Source organism: Hyperolius riggenbachi, chromosome 2, assembly GCF_040937935.1.
Source record: "Hyperolius riggenbachi isolate aHypRig1 chromosome 2, aHypRig1.pri, whole genome shotgun sequence".
NCBI lineage: Eukaryota > Metazoa > Chordata > Amphibia > Anura > Hyperoliidae > Hyperolius > Hyperolius riggenbachi.
This window is the reverse complement of record NC_090647.1, coordinates 360624295-360641634: the sequence shown is the minus strand read 5'-3', so window position 1 is coordinate 360641634 and position 17340 is coordinate 360624295.

The following is a 17340-nucleotide window of genomic DNA, read 5'->3' as shown; positions in this document are numbered from 1 at the left end:
TTTAAAACCGGCATCCATGAGTGACTATTACAGCCGGCGCCCAGAAGGGACTTTTAAAACCGGCATCCATGAGTGACTATTACAGCCGGCGCCCAGAAGGGACTTTTAAAACCGGCATCCATGAGTGACTATTACAGCCGGCGCCCAGAAGGGACTTTTAAAGCCGGCATCCATGAGTGACTATTACAACCGGCGCCCAGAAGTGACTTTTAAAGCCAGCGCCAAGAAGGGACTTTAAAACCGGCATCCATGAGTGACTATTACAGCCGGCGCCCAGAAGGGACTTTTAAAACCGGCATCCATTAGTGACTATTTCAACCGGCGCCCAGAAGGGACTTTTAAAGCCAGCGCCCGGAAGGGACTTTTAAAGCCAGCGACAAGAAGGGACTTTTAAAGCCGGCGGCCAGAAGGGACTTTTAAAGCCGGCGGCCAGAAGGGACTTTTAAAGCCACCGCCCAGAAGGGACTTTTAAAACCGGCATCCATGAGTGACTATTACAGCCGGCGCCCAGAAGGGACTTTTAAAACCGGCATCCATGAGTGACTATTACAGCCGGCGCCCAGAAGGGACTTTTAAAACCGGCATCCATGAGTGACTATTACAGCCGGCGCCCAGAAGGGACTTTTAAAACCGGCATCCATGAGTGACTATTACAGCCGGCGCCCAGAAGGGACTTTTAAAACCGGCATCCATGAGTGACTATTACAGCCGGCGCCCAGAAGGGACTTTTAAAACCGGCATCCATGAGTGACTATTACAGCCGGCGCCCAGAAGGGACTTTTAAAACCGGCATCCATGAGTGACTATTACAGCCGGCACCCAGAAGGGACTTTTAAAACCGGCATCCATGAGTGACTATTACAACTGGCGCCCAGAAGGGACTTTTGAAACCGGCATCCATGAGTGACTATTACAGCCGGCGCCCAGAAGGGACTTTTAAAACCGGCATCCATGAGTGACTATTACAGCCGGCGCCCAGAAGGGACTATTAAAACCGGCATCCATGAGTGACTATTACAACCGGCGCCCAGAAGGGACTTTTAAAACCGGCATCCATGAGTGACTATTACAGCCGGCGCCCAGAAGGGACTTTTAAAACCGGCATCCATAAGTGACTATTACAACCAGCGCCCAGAAGGGACTTTTAAAGCCGGCATCCATGAGTGACTATTACAGCCGGCGCCCAGGAGGGACTTTTAAAACCGGCATCCATGAGTAACTATTACAACCGGCGCCCAGAAGGGACTTTTAAAACCGGCATGTATGAGTGACTATTACAGCCGGCGCCCAGAAGGGACTTTTAAAGCCGGCGGCCAGAAGGGACTTTTAAAGCCAGCGCCCAGAAGGGACTTTTAAAACCGGCATCCATGAGTGGCTATTACAGCCGGCGCCCAGAAGGGACTTTTAAAACCGGCATCCATGAGTGACTATTACAACCGGCGCCCAGAAGGGACTTTTAAAGCCGGCATACATGAGTGACTATTTCAACCGGCGCCCAGAAGGGACTTTTAAAACCGGCATCCATGAGTGACTATTACAGCCGGCGCCCAGAAGGGACTTTTAAAACCGGCATCCATGAGTGACTATTACAGCCGGCGCCCAGAAGGGACTTTTAAAACCGGCATCCATGAGTGACTATTACAGCCGGCGCCCAGAAGGGACTTTTAAAACCGGCATCCATGAGTGACTATTACAGCCGGCGCCCAGAAGGGACTTTTAAAACCGGCATCCATGAGTAACTATTACAACCGGCGCCCAGAAGGGACTTTTAAAACCGGCATCCATGAGTGACTATTACAGCCGGCGCCCAGAAGAGACTTTTAAAACCGGCATCCATGAGTGACTATTACAACCGGCGCCCAGAAGGGACTTTTAAAACCGGCATCCATGAGTGACTATTACAGCCGGCGCCCAGAAGGGACTTTTAAAACCGGCATCCATGAGTGACTATTACAACCGGCGCCCAGAAGGGACTTTTAAAGCCAGCGACAAGAAGGGACTTTTAAAGCCGGCGGCCAGAAGGGACTTTTAAAGCCGGCGGCCAGAAGGGACTTTTAAAGCCACCGCCCAGAAGGGACTTTTAAAACCGGCATCCATGAGTGACTATTACAGCCGGCGCCCAGAAGGGACTTTTAAAACCGGCATCCATGAGTGACTATTACAACCGGCGCCCAGAAGGGACTTTTAAAGCCGGCATCCATGAGTGACTATTACAGCCGGCGCCCAGAAGGGACTTTTAAAACCGGCATCCATGAGTGACTATTACAACCGGCGCCCAGAAGGGACTTTTAAAACCGGCATCCATGAGTGACTATTACAGCCGGCGCCCAGAAGGGACTTTTAAAACCGGCATCCATGAGTGACTATTACAACCAGCGCCCAGAAGGGACTTTTAAAGCCGGCATCCATGAGTGACTATTACAGCCGGCGCCCAGGAGGGACTTTTAAAACCGGCATCCATGAGTAACTATTACAACCGGCGCCCAGAAGGGACTTTTAAAACCGGCATGTATGAGTGACTATTACAGCCGGCGCCCAGAAGGGACTTTTAAAGCCGGCGGCCAGAAGGGACTTTTAAAGCCAGCGCCCAGAAGGGACTTTTAAAACCGGCATCCATGAGTGGCTATTACAGCCGGCGCCCAGAAGGGACTTTTAAAACCGGCATCCATGAGTGACTATTACAACCTGCGCCCAGAAGGGACTTTTAAAGCCGGCATACATGAGTGACTATTTCAACCGGCGCCCAGAAGGGACTTTTAAAACCGGCATCCATGAGTGACTATTACAGCCGGCGCCCAGAAGGGACTTTTAAAACCGGCATCCATGAGTGACTATTACAGCCGGCGCCCAGAAGGGACTTTTAAAACCGGCATCCATGAATGACTATTACAGCCGGCGCCCAGAAGGGACTTTTAAAACCGGCATCCATGAGTGACTATTACAGCCGGCGCCCAGAAGGGACTTTTAAAACCGGCATCCATGAGTAACTATTACAACCGGCGCCCAGAAGGGACTTTTAAAACCGGCATCCATGAGTGACTATTACAGCCGGCGCCCAGAAGAGACTTTTAAAACCGGCATCCATGAGTGACTATTACAACCGGCGCCCAGAAGGGACTTTTAAAACCGGCATCCATGAGTGACTATTACAGCCGGCGCCCAGAAGGGACTTTTAAAACCGGCATCCATGAGTAACTATTACAACCGGCGCCCAGAAGGGACTTTTAAAACCGGCATCCATGAGTGACTATTACAGCCGGCGCCCAGAAGGGACTTTTAAAACCGGCATCCATGAGTGACTATTACAACCGGCGCCCAGAAGGGACTTTTAAAGCCGGCATCCATGAGTGACTATTACAGCCGGCGCCCAGAAGGGACTTTTAAAACCGGCATCCATGAGTGACTATTACAACCGGCGCCCAGAAGGGACTTTTAAAACCGGCATCCATGAGTGACTATTACAACCGGCGCCCAGAAGGGACTTTTAAAGCCAGCGACAAGAAGGGACTTTTAAAGCCGGCGGCCAGAAGGGACTTTTAAAGCCGGCGGCCAGAAGGGACTTTTAAAGCCACCGCCCAGAAGGGACTTTTAAAACCGGCATCCATGAGTGACTATTACAGCCGGCGCCCAGAAGGGACTTTTAAAACCGGCATCCATGAGTGACTATTACAACCGGCGCCCAGAAGGGACTTTTAAAGCCGGCATCCATGAGTGACTATTACAGCCGGCGCCCAGAAGGGACTTTTAAAACCGGCATCCATGAGTGACTATTACAACCGGCGCCCAGAAGGGACTTTTAAAACCGGCATCCATGAGTGACTATTACAGCCGGCGCCCAGAAGGGACTTTTAAAACCGGCATCCATGAGTGACTATTACAACCGGCGCCCAGAAGGGACTTTTAAAACCGGCATCCATGAGTGACTATTACAGCCGGCGCCCAGAAGGGACTTTTAAAACCGGCATCCATGAGTGACTATTACAACCGGCGCCCAGAAGGGACTTTTAAAACCGGCATCCATGAGTGACTATTACAGCCGGCGCCCAGAAGGGACTTTTAAAACCGGCATCCATGAGTGACTATTACAGCCAGTGCCCAGAAGGGTCTTTTAAAACCGGCATCCATGAGTGACTATTATAACCGGCGCCCAGAAGGGACTTTTAAAACCGGCATCCATGAGTGACTATTACAGCCGGCGCCCAGAAGGGACTTTTAAAACCGGCATCCATAAGTGACTATTACAACCGGCGCCCAGAAGGGACTTTTAAAGCCGGCATCCATGAGTGACTATTACAGCCGGCGCCCAGGAGGGACTTTTAAAACCGGCATCCATGAGTAACTATTACAACCGGCGCCCAGAAGGGACTTTTAAAACCGGCATCTATGAGTGACTATTACAGCCGGCGCCCAGAAGGGACTTTTAAAGCCGGCGGCCAGAAGGGACTTTTAAAGCCAGCGCCCAGAAGGGACTTTTAAAACCGGCATCCATGAGTGGCTATTACAGCCGGCGCCCAGAAGGGACTTTTAAAACCGGCATCCATGAGCGACTATTACAACTGGCGCCCAGAAGGGACTTTTAAAGCCGGCATACATGAGTGACTATTTCAACCGGCGCCCAGAAGGGACTTTTAAAACCGGCATCCATGAGTGACTATTACAGCCGGCGCCCAGAAGGGACTTTTAAAACCGGCATCCATGAGTGACTATTACAGCCGGCGCCCAGAAGGGACTTTTAAAACCGGCATCCATGAGTGACTATTACAACCGGCGCCCAGATGGGACTTTTAAAACCGGCATCTATGAGTGACTATTACAGCCGGCGCCAAGAAGGGACTTTTAAAGCCAGCGGCCAGAAGGGACTTTTAAAGCCAGCGCCCAGAAGGGACTTTTAAAGCCAGCGCCCAGAAGGGACTTTCAAAACCGGCATCCATGAGTGACTATTACAGCCTGCGCCCAGAAGGGACTTTTAAAGCCGGCGGCCAGAAGGGACTTTTAAAGCCAGCGCCCAGAAGGGACTTTAAAAACCGGCATCCATGAGTGACTATTACAGCCGGCGCCCAGAAGAGACTTTTAAAACCGGCATCCATGAGTGACTATTACAACCGGCGCCCAGAAGGGACTTTTAAAACCGGCATCCATGAGTGACTATTACAGCCGGCGCCCAGAAGGGACTTTTAAAACCGGCATCCATGAGTGACTATTAAAGCCGGCGCCCAGAAGGGACTTTTAAAACCGGCATCCATGAGTGACTATTACAACCGGCGCCCAGAAGGGACTTTTAAAGCCAGCGACAAGAAGGGACTTTTAAAGCCGGCGGCCAGAAGGGACTTTTAAAGCCGGCGGCCAGAAGGGACTTTTAAAGCCGGCGGCCAGAAGGGACTTTTTAAGCCACCGCCCAGAAGGGACTTTTAAAACCGGCATCCATGAGTGACTATTACAGCCGGCGCCCAGAAGGGACTTTTAAAACCGGCATCCATGAGTGACTATTACAACCGGCGCCCAGAAGGGACTTTTAAAGCCGGCATCCATGAGTGGCTATTACAGCCGGCGCCCAGAAGGGACTTTTAAATCCGGCATCCATGAGTGACTATTACAACCGGCGCCCAGAAGGGACTTTTAAAACCGGCATCCATGAGTGACTATTACAGCCGGCGCCCAGAAGGGACTTTTAAAACCGGCATCCATGAGTGACTATTACAGCCGGCGCCCAGAAGGGACTTTTAAAACCGGCATCCATGAGTGACTATTACAGCCGGCGCCCAGAAGGGACTTTTAAAACCGGCATCCATGAGTGACTATTACAACCGGCGCCCAGAAGGGACTTTTAAAACCGGCATCCATGAGTGACTATTACAGCCGGCGCCCAGAAGGGACTTTTAAAACCGGCATCCATGAGTGACTATTACAACCGGCGCCCAGAAGGGACTTTTAAAACCGGCATCCATGAGTGACTATTACAGCCGGCGCCCAGAAGGGACTTTTAAAACCGGCATCCATGAGTGACTATTACAGCCGGCGCCCAGAAGGGACTTTTAAAACCGGCATCCATGAGTGACTATTACAGCCGGCGCCCAGAAGGGACTTTTAAAACCGGCATCCATGAGTGACTATTACAACCGGCGCCCAGAAGGGACTTTTAAAACCGGCATCCATGAGTGACTATTACAGCCGGCGCCCAGAAGGGACTTTTAAAACCGGCATCCATGAGTGACTATTACAACCGGCGCCCAGAAGGGACTTTTAAAACCGGCATCCATGAGTGACTATTACAGCCGGCGCCCAGAAGGGACTTTTAAAACCGGCATCCATGAGTGACTATTACAACCGGCGCCCAGAAGGGACTTTTAAAACCGGCATCCATGAGTGACTATTACAGCCGGCGCCCAGAAGGGACTTTTAAAACCGGCATCCATGAGTGACTATTACAGCCAGTGCCCAGAAGGGTCTTTTAAAACCGGCATCCATGAGTGACTATTATAACCGGCGCCCAGAAGGGACTTTTAAAACCGGCATCCATGAGTGACTATTACAGCCGGCGCCCAGAAGGGACTTTTAAAACCGGCATCCATAAGTGACTATTACAACCGGCGCCCAGAAGGGACTTTTAAAGCCGGCATCCATGAGTGACTATTACAGCCGGCGCCCAGGAGGGACTTTTAAAACCGGCATCCATGAGTAACTATTACAACCGGCGCCCAGAAGGGACTTTTAAAACCGGCATCTATGAGTGACTATTACAGCCGGCGCCCAGAAGGGACTTTTAAAGCCGGCGGCCAGAAGGGACTTTTAAAGCCAGCGCCCAGAAGGGACTTTTAAAACCGGCATCCATGAGTGGCTATTACAGCCGGCGCCCAGAAGGGACTTTTAAAACCGGCATCCATGAGCGACTATTACAACTGGCGCCCAGAAGGGACTTTTAAAGCCGGCATACATGAGTGACTATTTCAACCGGCGCCCAGAAGGGACTTTTAAAACCGGCATCCATGAGTGACTATTACAGCCGGCGCCCAGAAGAGACTTTTAAAACCGGCATCCATGAGTGACTATTACAGCCGGCGCCCAGAAGGGACTTTTAAAACCGGCATCCATGAGTGACTATTACAACCGGCGCCCAGATGGGACTTTTAAAACCGGCATCTATGAGTGACTATTACAGCCGGCGCCCAGAAGGGACTTTTAAAGCCAGCGGCCAGAAGGGACTTTTAAAGCCAGCGCCCAGAAGGGACTTTTAAAGCCAGCGCCCAGAAGGGATTTTCAAAACCGGCATCCATGAGTGACTATTACAGCCTGCGCCCAGAAGGGACTTTTAAAGCCGGCGGCCAGAAGGGACTTTTAAAGCCAGCGCCCAGAAGGGACTTTAAAAACCGGCATCCATGAGTGACTATTACAGCCGGCGCCCAGAAGAGACTTTTAAAACCGGCATCCATGAGTGACTATTACAACCGGCGCCCAGAAGGGACTTTTAAAACCGGCATCCATGAGTGACTATTACAGCCGGCGCCCAGAAGGGACTTTTAAAACCGGCATCCATGAGTGACTATTAAAGCCGGCGCCCAGAAGGGACTTTTAAAACCGGCATCCATGAGTGACTATTACAACCGGCGCCCAGAAGGGACTTTTAAAGCCAGCGACAAGAAGGGACTTTTAAAGCCGGCGGCCAGAAGGGACTTTTAAAGCCGGCGGCCAGAAGGGACTTTTTAAGCCACCGCCCAGAAGGGACTTTTAAAACCGGCATCCATGAGTGACTATTACAGCCGGCGCCCAGAAGGGACTTTTAAAACCGGCATCCATGAGTGACTATTACAACCGGCGCCCAGAAGGGACTTTTAAAGCCGGCATCCATGAGTGGCTATTACAGCCGGCGCCCAGAAGGGACTTTTAAAACCGGCATCCATGAGTGACTATTACAACCGGCGCCCAGAAGGGACTTTTAAAACCGGCATCCATGAGTGACTATTACAGCCGGCGCCCAGAAGGGACTTTTAAAACCGGCATCCATGAGTGACTATTACAGCCGGCGCCCAGAAGGGACTTTTAAAACCGGCATCCATGAGTGACTATTACAGCCGGCGCCCAGAAGGGACTTTTAAAACCGGCATCCATGAGTGACTATTACAACCGGCGCCCAGAAGGGACTTTTAAAACCGGCATCCATGAGTGACTATTACAGCCGGCGCCCAGAAGGGACTTTTAAAACCGGCATCCATGAGTGACTATTACAGCCGGCGCCCAGAAGGGACTTTTAAAACCGGCATCCATGAGTGACTATTACAGCCGGCGCCCAGAAGGGACTTTTAAAACCGGCATCCATGAGTGACTATTACAACCGGCGCCCAGAAGGGACTTTTAAAACCGGCATCCATGAGTGACTATTACAGCCGGCGCCCAGAAGGGACTTTTAAAACCGGCATCCATGAGTGGCTATTACAGCCGGCGCCCAGAAGGGACTTTTAAAACCGGCATCCATGAGTGACTATTACAACCGGCGCCCAGAAGGGACTTTTAAAACCGGCATCCATGAGTGACTATTACAGCCGGCGCCCAGAAGGGACTTTTAAAACCGGCATCCATAAGTGACTATTACAACCGGCGCCCAGAAGGGACTTTTAAAGCCGGCATCCATGAGTGACTATTACAGCCGGCGCCCAGAAGGGACTTTTAAAGCCAGCGGCCAGAAGGGACTTTTAAAGCCAGCGGCCAGAAGGGACTTTTAAAGCCAGCGCCCAGAAGGGACTTTTAAAGCCAGCGCCCAGAAGGGACTTTTAAAGCCAGCGCCCAGAAGGGACTTTTAAAACCGGCATCCATGAGTGACTATTACAGCCGGCGCCCAGAAGGGACTTTTAAAGCCGGCGGCCAGAAGGGACTTTTAAAGCCAGCGCCCAGAAGGGACTTTAAAAACCGGCATCCATGAGTGACTATTACAGCCGGTGCCCAGAAGAGACTTTTAAAACCGGCATCCATGAGTGACTATTACAACCGGCGCCCAGAAGGGACTTTTAAAACCGGCATCCATGAGTGACTATTACAGCCGGCGCCCAGAAGGGACTTTTAAAACCGGCATCCATGAGTGACTATTACAGCCGGCGCCCAGAAGGGACTTTTAAAACCGGCATCCATGAGTGACTATTACAACCGGCGCCCAGAAGGGACTTTTAAAACCGGCATCCATGAGTGACTATTACAGCCGGCGCCCAGAAGGGACTTTTAAAACCGGCATCCATGAGTGACTATTACAACCGGCGCCCAGAAGAGACTTTTAAAGCCGGCATCCATGAGTGACTATTACAGCCGGCGCCCAGAAGGGACTTTTAAAGCCGGCATCCATGAGTGACTATTACAACCGGCGCCCAGAAGGGACTTTTAAAACCGGCATCCATGAGTGACTATTACAGCCGGCGCCCAGAAGGGGCTTTTAAAACCGGCATCTATGAGTGACTATTACAGCCGGCGCCCAGAAGGGACTTTTAAAGCCGGCGGCCAGAAGGGACTTTTAAAGCCAGCGCCCAGAAGGGGCTTTTAAAACCGGCATCTATGAGTGACTATTACAGCCGGCGCCCAGAAGGGACTTTTAAAGCCGGCATCCATGAGTGACTATTACAACCGGCGCCCAGAAGGGACTTTTAAAACCGGCATCCATGAGTGACTATTACAGCCGGCGCCCAGAAGGGGCTTTTAAAACCGGCATCCATGAGTGACTATTACAGCCGGCGCCCAGAAGGGACTTTTAAAACCGGCATCCATGAGTGACTATTACAGCCGGCGCCCAGAAGGGACTTTTAAAACCGGCATCCATGAGTTACTATTACAGCCGGCGCCCAGAAGGGACTTTTAAAGCCGGCGCCCAGAAGGGACTTTAAAAACCGGCATCCATGAGTGACTATTACAGCCGGCGCCCAGAAGAGACTTTTAAAACCGGCATCCATGAGTGACTATTACAACCGGCGCCCAGAAGGGACTTTTAAAACCGGCATCCATGAATGACTATTACAGCCGGCGCCCAGAAGGGACTTTTAAAACCGGCATCCATGAGTGACTATTACAGCCGGCGCCCAGAAGGGACTTTTAAAACCGGCATCCATGAGTGACTATTACAACCGGCGCCCAGAAGGGACTTTTAAAACCGGCATCCATGAGTGACTATTACAGCCGGCGCCCAGAAGGGACTTTTAAAACCGGCATCCATGAGTGACTATTACAGCCGGCGCCCAGAAGGGACTTTTAAAACCGGCATCCATGAGTGACTATTACAACCGGCGCCCAGAAGGGACTTTTAAAACCGGCATCCATGAGTGACTATTACAGCCGGCGCCCAGAAGGGACTTTTAAAACCGGCATCCATAAGTGACTATTACAACCGGCGCCCAGAAGGGACTTTTAAAGCCGGCATCCATGAGTGACTATTACAGCCGGCGCCCAGGAGGGACTTTTAAAACCGGCATCCATGAGTAACTATTACAACCGGCGCCCAGAAGGGACTTTTAAAACCGGCATCTATGAGTGACTATTACAGCCGGCGCCCAGAAGGGACTTTTAAAGCCGGCGGCCAGAAGGGACTTTTAAAGCCAGCGCCCAGAAGGGACTTTTAAAACCGGCATCCATGAGTGGCTATTACAGCCGGCGCCCAGAAGGGACTTTTAAAACCGGCATCCATGAGTGACTATTACAACCGGCGCCCAGAAGGGACTTTTAAAGCCGGCATACATGAGTGACTATTTCAACCGGCGCCCAGAAGGGACTTTTAAAACCGGCATCCATGAGTGACTATTACAGCCGGCGCCCAGAAGGGACTTTTAAAACCGGCATCCATGAGTTACTATTACAGCCGGCGCCCAGAAGGGACTTTTAAAACCGGCATCCATGAGTGACTATTACAGCCGGCGCCCAGAAGGGACTTTTAAAACCGGCATCCATGAGTAACTATTACAACCGGCGCCCAGAAGGGACTTTTAAAACCGGCATCTATGAGTGACTATTACAGCCGGCGCCCAGAAGGGACTTTTAAAGCCAGCGGCCAGAAGGGACTTTTAAAGCCAGCGCCCAGAAGGGACTTTTAAAGCCAGCGCCCAGAAGGGACTTTTAAAACCGGCATCCATGAGTGACTATTACAGCCGGCGCCCAGAAGGGACTTTTAAAGCCGGCGCCCAGAAGGGACTTTAAAAACCGGCATCCATGAGTGACTATTACAGCCGGCGCCCAGAAGAGACTTTTAAAACCGGCATCCATGAGTGACTATTACAACCGGCGCCCAGAAGGGACTTTTAAAACCGGCATCCATGAATGACTATTACAGCCGGCGCCCAGAAGGGACTTTTAAAACCGGCATCCATGAGTGACTATTACAGCCGGCGCCCAGAAGGGACTTTTAAAACCGGCATCCATGAGTGACTATTACAACCGGCGCCCAGAAGGGACTTTTAAAACCGGCATCCATGAGTGACTATTACAGCCGGCGCCCAGAAGGGACTTTTAAAACCGGCATCCATGAGTGACTATTACAACCGGCGCCCAGAAGGGACTTTTAAAGCCGGCATCCATGAGTGACTATTACAGCCGGCGCCCAGAAGGGACTTTTAAAGCCGGCATCCATGAGTGACTATTACAACCGGCGCCCAGAAGGGACTTTTAAAACCGGCATCCATGAGTGACTATTACAGCCGGCGCCCAGAAGGGACTTTTAAAACCGGCATCCATGAGTGACTATTACAACCGGCGCCCAGAAGGGACTTTTAAAACCGGCATCCATGAGTGACTATTACAGCCGGCGCCCAGAAGGGACTTTTAAAACCGGCATCCATGAGTGACTATTACAGCCGGCGCCCAGAAGGGACTTTTAAAACCGGCATCCATGAGTGACTATTACAGCCGGCGCCCAGAAGGGACTTTTAAAACCGGCATCCATGAGTGACTATTACAGCCGGCGCCCAGAAGGGACTTTTAAAACCGGCATCCATGAGTGACTATTACAGCCGGCGCCCAGAAGGGACTTTTAAAACCGGCATCCATGAGTGACTATTACAACTGGCGCCCAGAAGGGACTTTTGAAACCGGCATCCATGAGTGACTATTACAACCGGCGCCCAGAAGGGACTTTTAAAGCCAGCGACAAGAAGGGACTTTTAAAGCCGGCGGCCAGAAGGGACTTTTAAAGCCGGCGGCCAGAAGGGACTTTTAAAGCCACCGCCCAGAAGGGACTTTTAAAACCGGCATCCATGAGTGACTATTACAGCCGGCGCCCAGAAGGGACTTTTAAAACCGGCATCCATGAGTGACTATTACAACCGTCGCCCAGAAGGGACTTTTAAAGCCGGCATCCATGAGTGACTATTACAGCCGGCGCCCAGAAGGGACTTTTAAAACCGGCATCCATGAGTGACTATTACAACCGGCGCCCAGAAGGGACTTTTAAAACCGGCATCCATGAGTGACTATTACAGCCGGCGCCCAGAAGGGACTTTTAAAACCGGCATCCATGAGTGACTATTACAGCCGGCGCCCAGAAGGGACTTTTAAAACCGGCATCCATGAGTGACTATTACAGCCGGCGCCCAGAAGGGACTTTTAAAACCGGCATCCATGAGTGACTATTACAACCGGCGCCCAGAAGGGACTTTTAAAACCGGCATCCATGAGTGACTATTACAGCCGGCGCCCAGAAGGGACTTTTAAAACCGGCATCCATGAGTGACTATTACAGCCGGCGCCCAGAAGGGACTTTTAAAACCGGCATCCATGAGTGACTATTACAGCCGGCGCCCAGAAGGGACTTTTAAAACCGGCATCCATGAGTGACTATTACAGCCGGCGCCCAGAAGGGACTTTTAAAACCGGCATCCATGAGTGACTATTACAACCGGCGCCCAGATGGGACTTTTAAAACCGGCATCTATGAGTGACTATTACAGCCGGCGCCCAGAAGGGACTTTTAAAGCCAGCGGCCAGAAGGGACTTTTAAAGCCAGCGCCCAGAAGGGACTTTTAAAGCCAGCGCCCAGAAGGGACTTTCAAAACCGGCATCCATGAGTGACTATTACAGCCTGCGCCCAGAAGAGACTTTTAAAGCCGGCGGCCAGAAGGGACTTTTAAAGCCAGCGCCCAGAAGGGACTTTAAAAACCGGCATCCATGAGTGACTATTACAGCCGGCGCCCAGAAGAGACATTTAAAACCGGCATCCATGAGTGACTATTACAACCGGCGCCCAGAAGGGACTTTTAAAACCGGCATCCATGAGTGACTATTACAGCCGGCGCCCAGAAGGGACTTTTAAAACCGGCATCCATGAGTGACTATTAAAGCCGGCGCCCAGAAGGGACTTTTAAAACCGGCATCCATGAGTGACTATTACAACCGGCGCCCAGAAGGGACTTTTAAAGCCAGCGACAAGAAGGGACTTTTAAAGCCGGCGGCCAGAAGGGACTTTTAAAGCCGGCGGCCAGAAGGGACTTTTAAAGCCACCGCCCAGAAGGGACTTTTAAAACCGGCATCCATGAGTGACTATTACAGCCGGCGCCCAGAAGGGACTTTTAAAACCGGCATCCATGAGTGACTATTACAACCGGCGCCCAGAAGGGACTTTTAAAGCCGGCATCCATGAGTGACTATTACAGCCGGCGCCCAGAAGGGACTTTTAAAACCGGCATCCATGAGTGACTATTACAACCGGCGCCCAGAAGGGACTTTTAAAACCGGCATCCATGAGTGACTATTACAGCCGGCGCCCAGAAGGGACTTTTAAAACCGGCATCCATGAATGACTATTACAGCCGGCGCCCAGAAGGGACTTTTAAAACCGGCATCCATGAGTGACTATTACAGCCGGCGCCCAGAAGGGACTTTTAAAACCGGCATCCATGAGTGACTATTACAACCGGCGCCCAGAAGGGACTTTTAAAACCGGCATCCATGAGTGACTATTACAGCCGGCGCCCAGAAGGGACTTTTAAAACCGGCATCCATGAGTGGCTATTACAGCCGGCGCCCAGAAGGGACTTTTAAAACCGGCATCCATGAGTGACTATTACAACCGGCGCCCAGAAGGGACTTTTAAAGCCGGCATCCATGAGTGACTATTACAGCCGGCGCCCAGAAGGGACTTTTAAAGCCAGCGGCCAGAAGGGACTTTTAAAGCCAGCGGCCAGAAGGGACTTTTAAAGCCAGCGCCCAGAAGGGACTTTTAAAGCCAGCGCCCAGAAGGGACTTTTAAAGCCAGCGCCCAGAAGGGACTTTTAAAACCGGCATCCATGAGTGACTATTACAGCCGGCGCCCAGAAGGGACTTTTAAAGTCGGCGGCCAGAAGGGACTTTTAAAGCCAGCGCCCAGAAGGGAATTAAAAACCGGCATCCATGAGTGACTATTACAGCCGGTGCCCAGAAGAGACTTTTAAAACCGGCATCCATGAGTGACTATTACAACCGGCGCCCAGAAGGGACTTTTAAAACCGGCATCCATGAGTGACTATTACAGCCGGCGCCCAGAAGGGACTTTTAAAACCGGCATCCATGAGTGACTATTACAGCCGGCGCCCAGAAGGGACTTTTAAAACCGGCATCCATGAGTGACTATTACAACCGGCGCCCAGAAGGGACTTTTAAAACCGGCATCCATGAGTGACTATTACAGCCGGCGCCCAGAAGGGACTTTTAAAACCGGCATCCATGAGTGACTATTACAACCGGCGCCCAGAAGGGACTTTTAAAGCCGGCATCCATGAGTGACTATTACAGCCGGCGCCCAGAAGGGACTTTTAAAGCCGGCATCCATGAGTGACTATTACAACCGGCGCCCAGAAGGGACTTTTAAAACCGGCATCCATGAGTGACTATTACAGCCGGCGCCCAGAAGGGGCTTTTAAAACCGGCATCTATGAGTGACTATTACAGCCGGCGCCCAGAAGGGACTTTTAAAGCCGGCGGCCAGAAGGGACTTTTAAAGCCAGCGCCCAGAAGGGACTTTTAAAACCGGCATCCATGAGTGGCTATTACAGCCGGCGCCCAGAAGGGACTTTTAAAACCGGCATCCATGAGTGACTATTACAACCGGCGCCCAGAAGGGACTTTTAAAGCCGGCATACATGAGTGACTATTTCAACCGGCGCCCAGAAGGGACTTTTAAAACCGGCATCCATGAGTGACTATTACAGCCGGCGCCCAGAAGGGACTTTTAAAACCGGCATCCATGAGTGACTATTACAGCCGGCGCCCAGAAGGGACTTTTAAAACCGGCATCCATGAGTGACTATTACAACCGGCGCCCAGAAGGGACTTTTAAAGCCGGCATCCATGAGTGGCTATTACAGCCGGCGCCCAGAAGGGACTTTTAAAACCGGCATCCATGAGTGACTATTACAACCGGCGCCCAGAAGGGACTTTTAAAACCGGCATCCATGAGTGACTATTACAGCCGGCGCCCAGAAGGGACTTTTAAAACCGGCATCCATGAGTGACTATTACAGCCGGCGCCCAGAAGGGACTTTTAAAACCGGCATCCATGAGTGACTATTACAGCCGGCGCCCAGAAGGGACTTTTAAAACCGGCATCCATGAGTGACTATTACAACCGGCGCCCAGAAGGGACTTTTAAAACCGGCATCCATGAGTGACTATTACAGCCGGCGCCCAGAAGGGACTTTTAAAACCGGCATCCATGAGTGACTATTACAGCCGGCGCCCAGAAGGGACTTTTAAAACCGGCATCCATGAGTGACTATTACAGCCGGCGCCCAGAAGGGACTTTTAAAACCGGCATCCATGAGTGACTATTACAACCGGCGCCCAGAAGGGACTTTTAAAACCGGCATCCATGAGTGACTATTACAGCCGGCGCCCAGAAGGGACTTTTAAAACCGGCATCCATGAGTGGCTATTACAGCCGGCGCCCAGAAGGGACTTTTAAAACCGGCATCCATGAGTGACTATTACAACCGGCGCCCAGAAGGGACTTTTAAAACCGGCATCCATGAGTGACTATTACAGCCGGCGCCCAGAAGGGACTTTTAAAACCGGCATCCATAAGTGACTATTACAACCGGCGCCCAGAAGGGACTTTTAAAGCCGGCATCCATGAGTGACTATTACAGCCGGCGCCCAGAAGGGACTTTTAAAGCCAGCGGCCAGAAGGGACTTTTAAAGCCAGCGGCCAGAAGGGACTTTTAAAGCCAGCGCCCAGAAGGGACTTTTAAAGCCAGCGCCCAGAAGGGACTTTTAAAGCCAGCGCCCAGAAGGGACTTTTAAAACCGGCATCCATGAGTGACTATTACAGCCGGCGCCCAGAAGGGACTTTTAAAGCCGGCGGCCAGAAGGGACTTTTAAAGCCAGCGCCCAGAAGGGACTTTAAAAACCGGCATCCATGAGTGACTATTACAGCCGGTGCCCAGAAGAGACTTTTAAAACCGGCATCCATGAGTGACTATTACAACCGGCGCCCAGAAGGGACTTTTAAAACCGGCATCCATGAGTGACTATTACAGCCGGCGCCCAGAAGGGACTTTTAAAACCGGCATCCATGAGTGACTATTACAGCCGGCGCCCAGAAGGGACTTTTAAAACCGGCATCCATGAGTGACTATTACAACCGGCGCCCAGAAGGGACTTTTAAAACCGGCATCCATGAGTGACTATTACAGCCGGCGCCCAGAAGGGACTTTTAAAACCGGCATCCATGAGTGACTATTACAACCGGCGCCCAGAAGAGACTTTTAAAGCCGGCATCCATGAGTGACTATTACAGCCGGCGCCCAGAAGGGACTTTTAAAGCCGGCATCCATGAGTGACTATTACAACCGGCGCCCAGAAGGGACTTTTAAAACCGGCATCCATGAGTGACTATTACAGCCGGCGCCCAGAAGGGGCTTTTAAAACCGGCATCTATGAGTGACTATTACAGCCGGCGCCCAGAAGGGACTTTTAAAGCCGGCGGCCAGAAGGGACTTTTAAAGCCAGCGCCCAGAAGGGGCTTTTAAAACCGGCATCTATGAGTGACTATTACAGCCGGCGCCCAGAAGGGACTTTTAAAGCCGGCATCCATGAGTGACTATTACAACCGGCGCCCAGAAGGGACTTTTAAAACCGGCATCCATGAGTGACTATTACAGCCGGCGCCCAGAAGGGGCTTTTAAAACCGGCATCCATGAGTGACTATTACAGCCGGCGCCCAGAAGGGACTTTTAAAACCGGCATCCATGAGTGACTATTACAGCCGGCGCCCAGAAGGGACTTTTAAAACCGGCATCCATGAGTTACTATTACAGCCGGCGCCCAGAAGGGACTTTTAAAGCCGGCGCCCAGAAGGGACTTTAAAAACCGGCATCCATGAGTGACTATTACAGCCGGCGCCCAGAAGAGACT